The sequence below is a fragment of the Hibiscus syriacus genome, unplaced genomic scaffold, assembly GCF_006381635.1.
Source record: "Hibiscus syriacus cultivar Baekdansim isolate YM2019G1 unplaced genomic scaffold, ASM638163v2 tig00112738_pilon, whole genome shotgun sequence".
NCBI lineage: Eukaryota > Viridiplantae > Streptophyta > Magnoliopsida > Malvales > Malvaceae > Hibiscus > Hibiscus syriacus.
Window position 1 is genome coordinate 1,889,113 of NW_024063392.1, and position 6,931 is coordinate 1,896,043.

Below are 6,931 nucleotides of genomic sequence, written 5' to 3' on the forward strand. Positions count from 1 at the left end.
TTGTGAGGATTTCCTTGTAAGTTTGCAAATTTGTAATCTTCTCTTTGGGAAAGAGTGTTCTCAAGAATTGGGGTATATTCTTGAGGGTGTTGTAAGGTTATCTCTTTGGCATCAAAAGAAAGAACAAATTAGTGAATTTGTTGGGAAATCCTTAGTGTGGATAGCTAAGGTAGTGGACGTAGACTTTGATTGAGAAAGTCGAACCACTCTAAATTGATGTGCAATTACTTTCAATTTTCTGCAAAAGCTTTCACAAAATTTTAATTGCCAATTCACCCCCTCTTGGTTGATTACGTCAATCGATTAACTCAACAATCTTAAACATTGGTGTAATGCTTGGTGTTAACTGTCACTAGTGGTAGGATTGCAGACATGATTGGTTGAAAAGCGATATGTTCTGTTTCGGAATTGAATTAAAACAAGCTTATTGCAAATGATAACTATACTAAATTTCTGCAACTTCAATGGAATCAAGCAAAGATATTATCAGCTGGTTTTTGCATCACTGGATGGCTTGCTGTATACATCACTCTTGGCATTTAATTGCCCAGTCATTGCATATCTGGTAACCAAACAAACAAAAAAGTTGATGTTCAAGGCATTCATTCAAAAATTAAGCTATATAGAACGATAACTTTAGGTTGTTAAAGTTATGCTTGTTTCTGAAACGTCTCAGTAATCAAATGTCAACTTATAAATTTTCAGGTTCCAACAAACAATTCATAATAGCTATATAAAATATCATGAAGTGTAAGAAGAACAGTAAATTACATACTCAGGTGCATGATAACCAAAGGTTCCAAGTACACGAGTGGAATGAAGACGAGCTGCCATATCAGGAGCCTGGTTAGATAAATCAAAGTCTGCAATCTTGGAAACGTCATCATCAAATATTAGAACATTGCTGGACTTAATGTCACGATGAATGATGTGAAGATCAACCTTCTCATGCAAGTACTCGAGTCCTTTGGCAGCTCCTACAACAATTTTTACTCTTTGAGCCCATATTAGAACAGGACCCGGCTGAGCTCCCTTGATATATTTTCCCCTGAATTAAAGAATAAAATATGTGATATTAACAGCAAGACATGCAAATATTACAAACTGGAGATTCTGTTTTCTAAAAGAGAAAGAAACTTTAAATTTTATAATTACGTCAAATCCTTGCTTCAAGCATCATCACACCCTTATATGCTTTTAAACTTTTTTATAACAGGAGCAATTAAAGAAGCATCGTCACATACACAATGAAGAATATCATGCAACGATCCATTGGATGCAAATTTCATAGGCAAGAATACGTGAGTTCCCATCAACACAGTGTTGAAAGTAATCAAAGGTAGGGCCCAGCTAAATTGTTTTCAGCAGAAATTTTCAAAATTGGGGGGCACAGCACATTCATTTTCAACAAAAGGGGCATCGAATTCGGTGCCCCGATATTTTATTGAAATTGTAAATGGGTTAATTACCTTTTTAGCTATTGCATACTTTAGGGTATTTACAAGATTAGTCCTAAGCTTCAACTATAAATACCCTAGCTCATTTAGCTTCAAAATCATCCCAAAATCTTCTAGTTCTCTATCAAGTGTGTTGTGTAAACACCTGTAAATTTTATCTTAGTAAAAGATCTGCAGCAGCCCGGAGACGTAAGCACAATTGGCTGAACTCCGTTATCAATTTCGGGTATTATTTTTCCGCTTTTATTTTGCATTCTCATTAATCTGGTTATAGGAAAATTACTCGTACTCGGTTTATTTCCTAACAACTGGCATCAGAGCTTTTTGGTTGTGAATTCTGTCAATTTTTTGCGAGGTTACTATTTGGGTTACTATTCACATGAATAGTAAATTTCGTGAATAGTAAAATTCGGTCGCCGATACGAGTTTGTCGACGGAGGTGTTCTAATACACGGCGGTTCGCAGAAATTGTCAGAAACGATCCAAACGAAGCCAGATTCGAGTGGGAGCGATGGCTGCAGACGAAGGGAAGGTGAAAATTGAAAAGTTCGATGGTGCGGACTTTGGATTTTGGAAGATGCAAATTGAAGATTTTCTGTACCAGAAAAATCTATATCAACCCCTCTCAGGAAAACAACCAGAGGGCATGAAGAATGAAGACTGGGCTCTTCTCGACAGACAAGCCCTCGGAGTTATCCGACTGACGTTATCCCGCAATGTTGCTTTCAACATAGCAAAGGAAAATACCACGGCGGGTCTTATGGCTGCTCTCTCCAGTATGCATGAGAAGCCATCGGCCTCAAACAAAGTTCATTTGATGAGGCGATTATTCAATTTGCGGATGGTGGAAGGGGCATCGGTGGCACAACACCTAAATGAACTCAACACAATCACAACCCAGTTGAGTTCAGTGGAAATTAAGTTCGATGATGAAGTTCGAGCTTTAATTCTCTTATCATCTCTACCAGACAGTTGGAATGCTACTGTTACAGCAGTCAGCAGCTCGTTGGGGAACAGCAAATTGAAATTCAACGATGTTCGGGATCTGGTATTGAGCGAAGAAATTCGACGGAGAGAATCGGGTGAAGCATCAACCTCCTCAGCCTTGCACACGGAGTCCAGAGGGAGAACTTCATAAAGAAATTCAAATCGTGGCAGATCGAAATCCAGAAGGGGAAAATCAAGAACAGGAAATAAAGATTTTACCTGTTATAATTGCGGCAAGAAGGGTCACTTCAAAAGAGATTACCGAGCACCGAAGAAAAATACCGGCGCACAGGAATCTGCCAACATGATAGAGGAGACAGGTGATGCCATGATTCTAAGCGTCAACAGTCCGATTAAATCATGGATCTTGGATTCAGGGGCATCTTTCCACTCCACCCCATGCCAAGAAATCATGGAGAACTATATCAGTGGTGATTTTGGGAAGGTTCATCTTGCTGATGATGAAACCTTGAAGATCGTCGGAAAAGGAGACATCCGACTAAAGCTGCCAAACCAGAACACCTGGAAGCTGACAGGAGTGAGACATATTCCTGGCCTCAAAAGAAATCTGATTTCTGTTGGACAGCTTGATGGAGAAGGTTATAGTACAACCTTTTCAGGCTGTGAATGGAAGATTACCAAAGGAGCACTCGTCATTGCTCGTGGTAAGAAGACTGGTACTCTCTATGTAACCTCGAATTTAGAGAATATCATTGCAGTAGCAGATGCTGACGAAAAATCAAATCTATGGCACCAAAGGCTTGGCCATATGAGCGAGAAAGGGATGAAGACCCTTTTGTCAAAAGGGAAGCTGCCGGATCTAAAGAATGTAGATGTCGGACTATGCGAGGATTGCATCTTTGGCAAACAAAAGAAAGTCAGCTTTACAAAGATTGGCAAGACTCCAAAGGCAGAAAGGTTAGAATTGGTTCATACTGATGTATGGGGACCATCCCCAGTTCCATCTTGCAGGCTCACTATATTATGTCACCTTCATCGATGATTCAACAAGGAAGGTATGGGTTTATTTTCTGAAGAAGAAATCAGAAGTCTTTGATACCTTCAGAAAATGGAAGGCCATGGTGGAAAATGAGACTGGTTTGAAAGTCAAGCGGTTGAGTTCTGACAATGGAGGAGATTACAGAGACAGTAGATTCAGAGATTTCTGCGCAAATAATGGGATCAAGATGGAGACAACAGTTCCCATAACACCGCAGCAGAATGGCATAGCAGAGTGCATGAACAGAACTCTGAATGAACGTGCCAGAAGCATGAGGATATATGCCGGATTACCCAAATCTCTATGGGCTGAAGCTATCAACACTGCAGCTTACCTGATCAACCATAGGCCCTCAGTTACTTTGGATGGCGGAATACCAGAGGAAGCTTGGAGCAAAAAAGAAATAAACCTTTCACACTTAAGAGTGTTTGGTTGTATTTCTTATGTACCCATAAACTCTGCTGAAATAAGTAAACTTGATGCTAAGTCCAACAAATGCGTCTTTGTTGGTTACGGTGGTGATGAGTTCGGTTACCGATTTTGGGACTACGAAAATTGAAAGATCATCAGAAGCAGAGACGTTATTTTCAATGAAAATGTGATGTACAAAGACAGGTCAACCGCAGAATCAAGTAATACTGAAGTTGAAATAAAGGAATTTGCTGAGTTCAAGGAGATTTCTGGAAATGATGTTCAGATCAGTCCTGAAGCAGTTCAAGAGGAAGAACCAGGCACACCAGAACTGAGACGCTCCTCCAGAATTCCTAAACCAACCCAACGGTATTCGCCTTCTTTGCACTACTTGTTGCTGACTGACAATGGTGAACCAGAGTGCTATGATAAAGCGATGCAGGTGGATGATTCATTCAAGTGGGAGTCTTCCATGAAAGATGAGATGGACTCGCTTATATCAAATCAGACATGGGAATTAGCTGAATTACCACCAGGAAAGAAAGCGCTCCACAACAAGTGGATTTACAGGATCAAAGAAGAGCACGATGGGAGCAAACGCTACAAAGCAAGATTGGTAGTCAAAGGTTTTCAGCAAAAAGAAGGTATTGACTACAATGAAATTTTCTCTCCAGTAGTAAAACTGTCTACAATCAGACTGGTGTTGAAAATTGTAGCTGCAGAGAATTTACATCTTGAGCAATTAGATGTAAAGACAGCTTTTCTTCATGGTGATTTGGAGGAAGAAATCTATATGAGGCAGCCAGAAGGCTTCATAGAGGCAGACAAGAAAAACATGGTATGCATGTTGAAGAAGAGCTTGTATGGTTTAAAACAAGCTCCTAGACAGTGGTACAAGAAGTTCGATAGTTTCATGGGTAGCAGTGGTTTTACCAGATGCCAAGCATATCATTGTTGCTACATCAAGAGGTTCGACAATAGCTTCATTATTTTATTGTTGTACGTTGATGACATGCTCGTTGCAGGCTCAAACATGCAAGAGATTATACACTTGAAGCAAAAATTGTCGAAGCAGTTTGCTATGAAGGATCTGGGCGTTGCAAAGCAGATTCTTGGGATGAGGATCAAGAGAGACACAAAGTCGGGGACTTTGATGTTATCATAGGCTGAGTACATCAACAAAGTACTCTCCAGGTTCAACATGCAAGATGCTAAACCAGTAAGTACACCTTTAGGTGTTCATTTCAGACTCTCCAAAGACTAATCACCAAAGACGGAGGAAGAACGTGCACACATGGTGAAGGTGTCGTATGCCTCAGCAATTGGAAGTCTGATGTATGCCATGGTTTGTACCAGACCAGATATTGCTCATGCAGTGGGAGCTGTTAGCAGGTACATGAATAATCCAGGCAAGGTACACTGGGAAGAAGTCAAATGGATCCTCAGATATCTGCGGGGTACCACAAACAAAGGACTTTGTTTCAAAGATGGAGATACGATACTGACAGGCTATGTAGATGCTGACTTAGCCGGAAATGTTGACATCAGAAGGAGCACTACAGGTATGTCTATACTCTAGGAGGTACTGCAGTGAGTTGGGTTTCTCAACTACAGAAGATAGTTGCTCTCTCCACAACTGAAGCAGAATATGTCGCTGTTACGGAGCCAGCAAGGAGATGGTTTGGCTCCAAAGTTTCTTGGAAGAGTTAGGCAAGAACAGAAAACAATGTTTGTATTGCGACAATCAAAGTGCTATCCATCTAGCAAAGAATCCGTCTTTCATTCCAGAACAAAGCATATACAATTGAGATCATTTTATTCGTCTCTCTTCTGGAAGATGGGATTTTGAAACTGAAAAGATTAGTGGAGCTCAAAATCCGGCAGACATGTTGACAAGACGGTGACCACAGACAAACTGAAGTTTTTCATCTTCAGTTGGCATGCTAGAATAACAAGACTAGAAATGCTGCTGCACTGATCGAGGTGTGAAGACATATTAAAATCAGTCTTCAAGTGGGAGATTGTTGAAAGTAATCAAAGGTGGGGCCCAGCTGAATTGTTTTCAGTAGAAATTTCAAATTGGGGGGCACATCACATTCATTTCAACAAAAGGGCACCGAATTCGGCCCCAATATTTTATTGAAATTGTAAATGTGTTAATTACCTTTTTAGCCATGCACACTTTAGGGTATTTACAAGATTAGTCCTAAGCTTCAACTATAAATACCCTGCTCATTTAGCTTCAAAATCATCCCAAAATCTTCTAGTTCTCTATCAGTGTGTATGTAAACACCTGTAAATTTTCTCTTAGTAAAGATCTGCAGCAGCCCAGAGACGTAAGCACAATTGGCTGAACTCCGTTATCAATTTCGGGTATTATTTTCCTGCTTTTATTTGCATTCTCACTAATCTGGTTATAGGGAATACTCGTACTCAGTTTATTTCCTAACACACAGTAACCAAGTAATTGAACAAAGTTTCATGCTTCGACCTTGATGCCATGGAAACCTGAAAATCATGAATCAGAGGATAAAAATCTGAAACTCAAAATTACTAGTTAAGATGCAGTAATGCAATGAATTATAACTGTTAATTGAATGGGCTAAAAACTCATCATCAGGTATTCAGGTTGCTTGTTGGCATCTAACTTTTTATTGCTGCAACCTGCCCACTTTTAAGAACTCCATGATAGACTCTACCATAAGAACCTTCTCCAATAAAAGAATTAGGGCCAAGATTATCTGTGATTTCCTTTAATTCATCTACTGGAATTTCAGGGACTTCAATAGGATGAACCTTCACGGTTTGCACTATTTGATGCAGTTTCAGATGCATGGTAAATTATCTGTCCCTAATCTACTTGTAAGGGTGATTTGGAGAGGGTATGGAAATTATTTGGGGAGGAGAGAGAGAGTTTGGTGCTTGATCACGGTAATGCAGAGCCGCTTGTTTCGTTCAAATTGCCTTGCAGGGAGGTTCCATTTACAGCCATGGGAACGTGGTGGATGAACAAAAGAAAGAGGAAGGTAGCATTGATCCCAATATCCCACATCGGTAGGTTTAGGGAAGCTTTGAG

The 6,931-nt window shown here is 40.1% G+C and overlaps 1 pseudogene; it reads right to left on the minus strand.

The window, feature by feature from the left end:
- Window positions 1–486: 486 nt before the first annotated feature.
- LOC120182891 lies at window positions 487–6,690 on the minus strand (annotated as a pseudogene).
- Window positions 6,691–6,931: the final 241 nt, after the last annotated feature.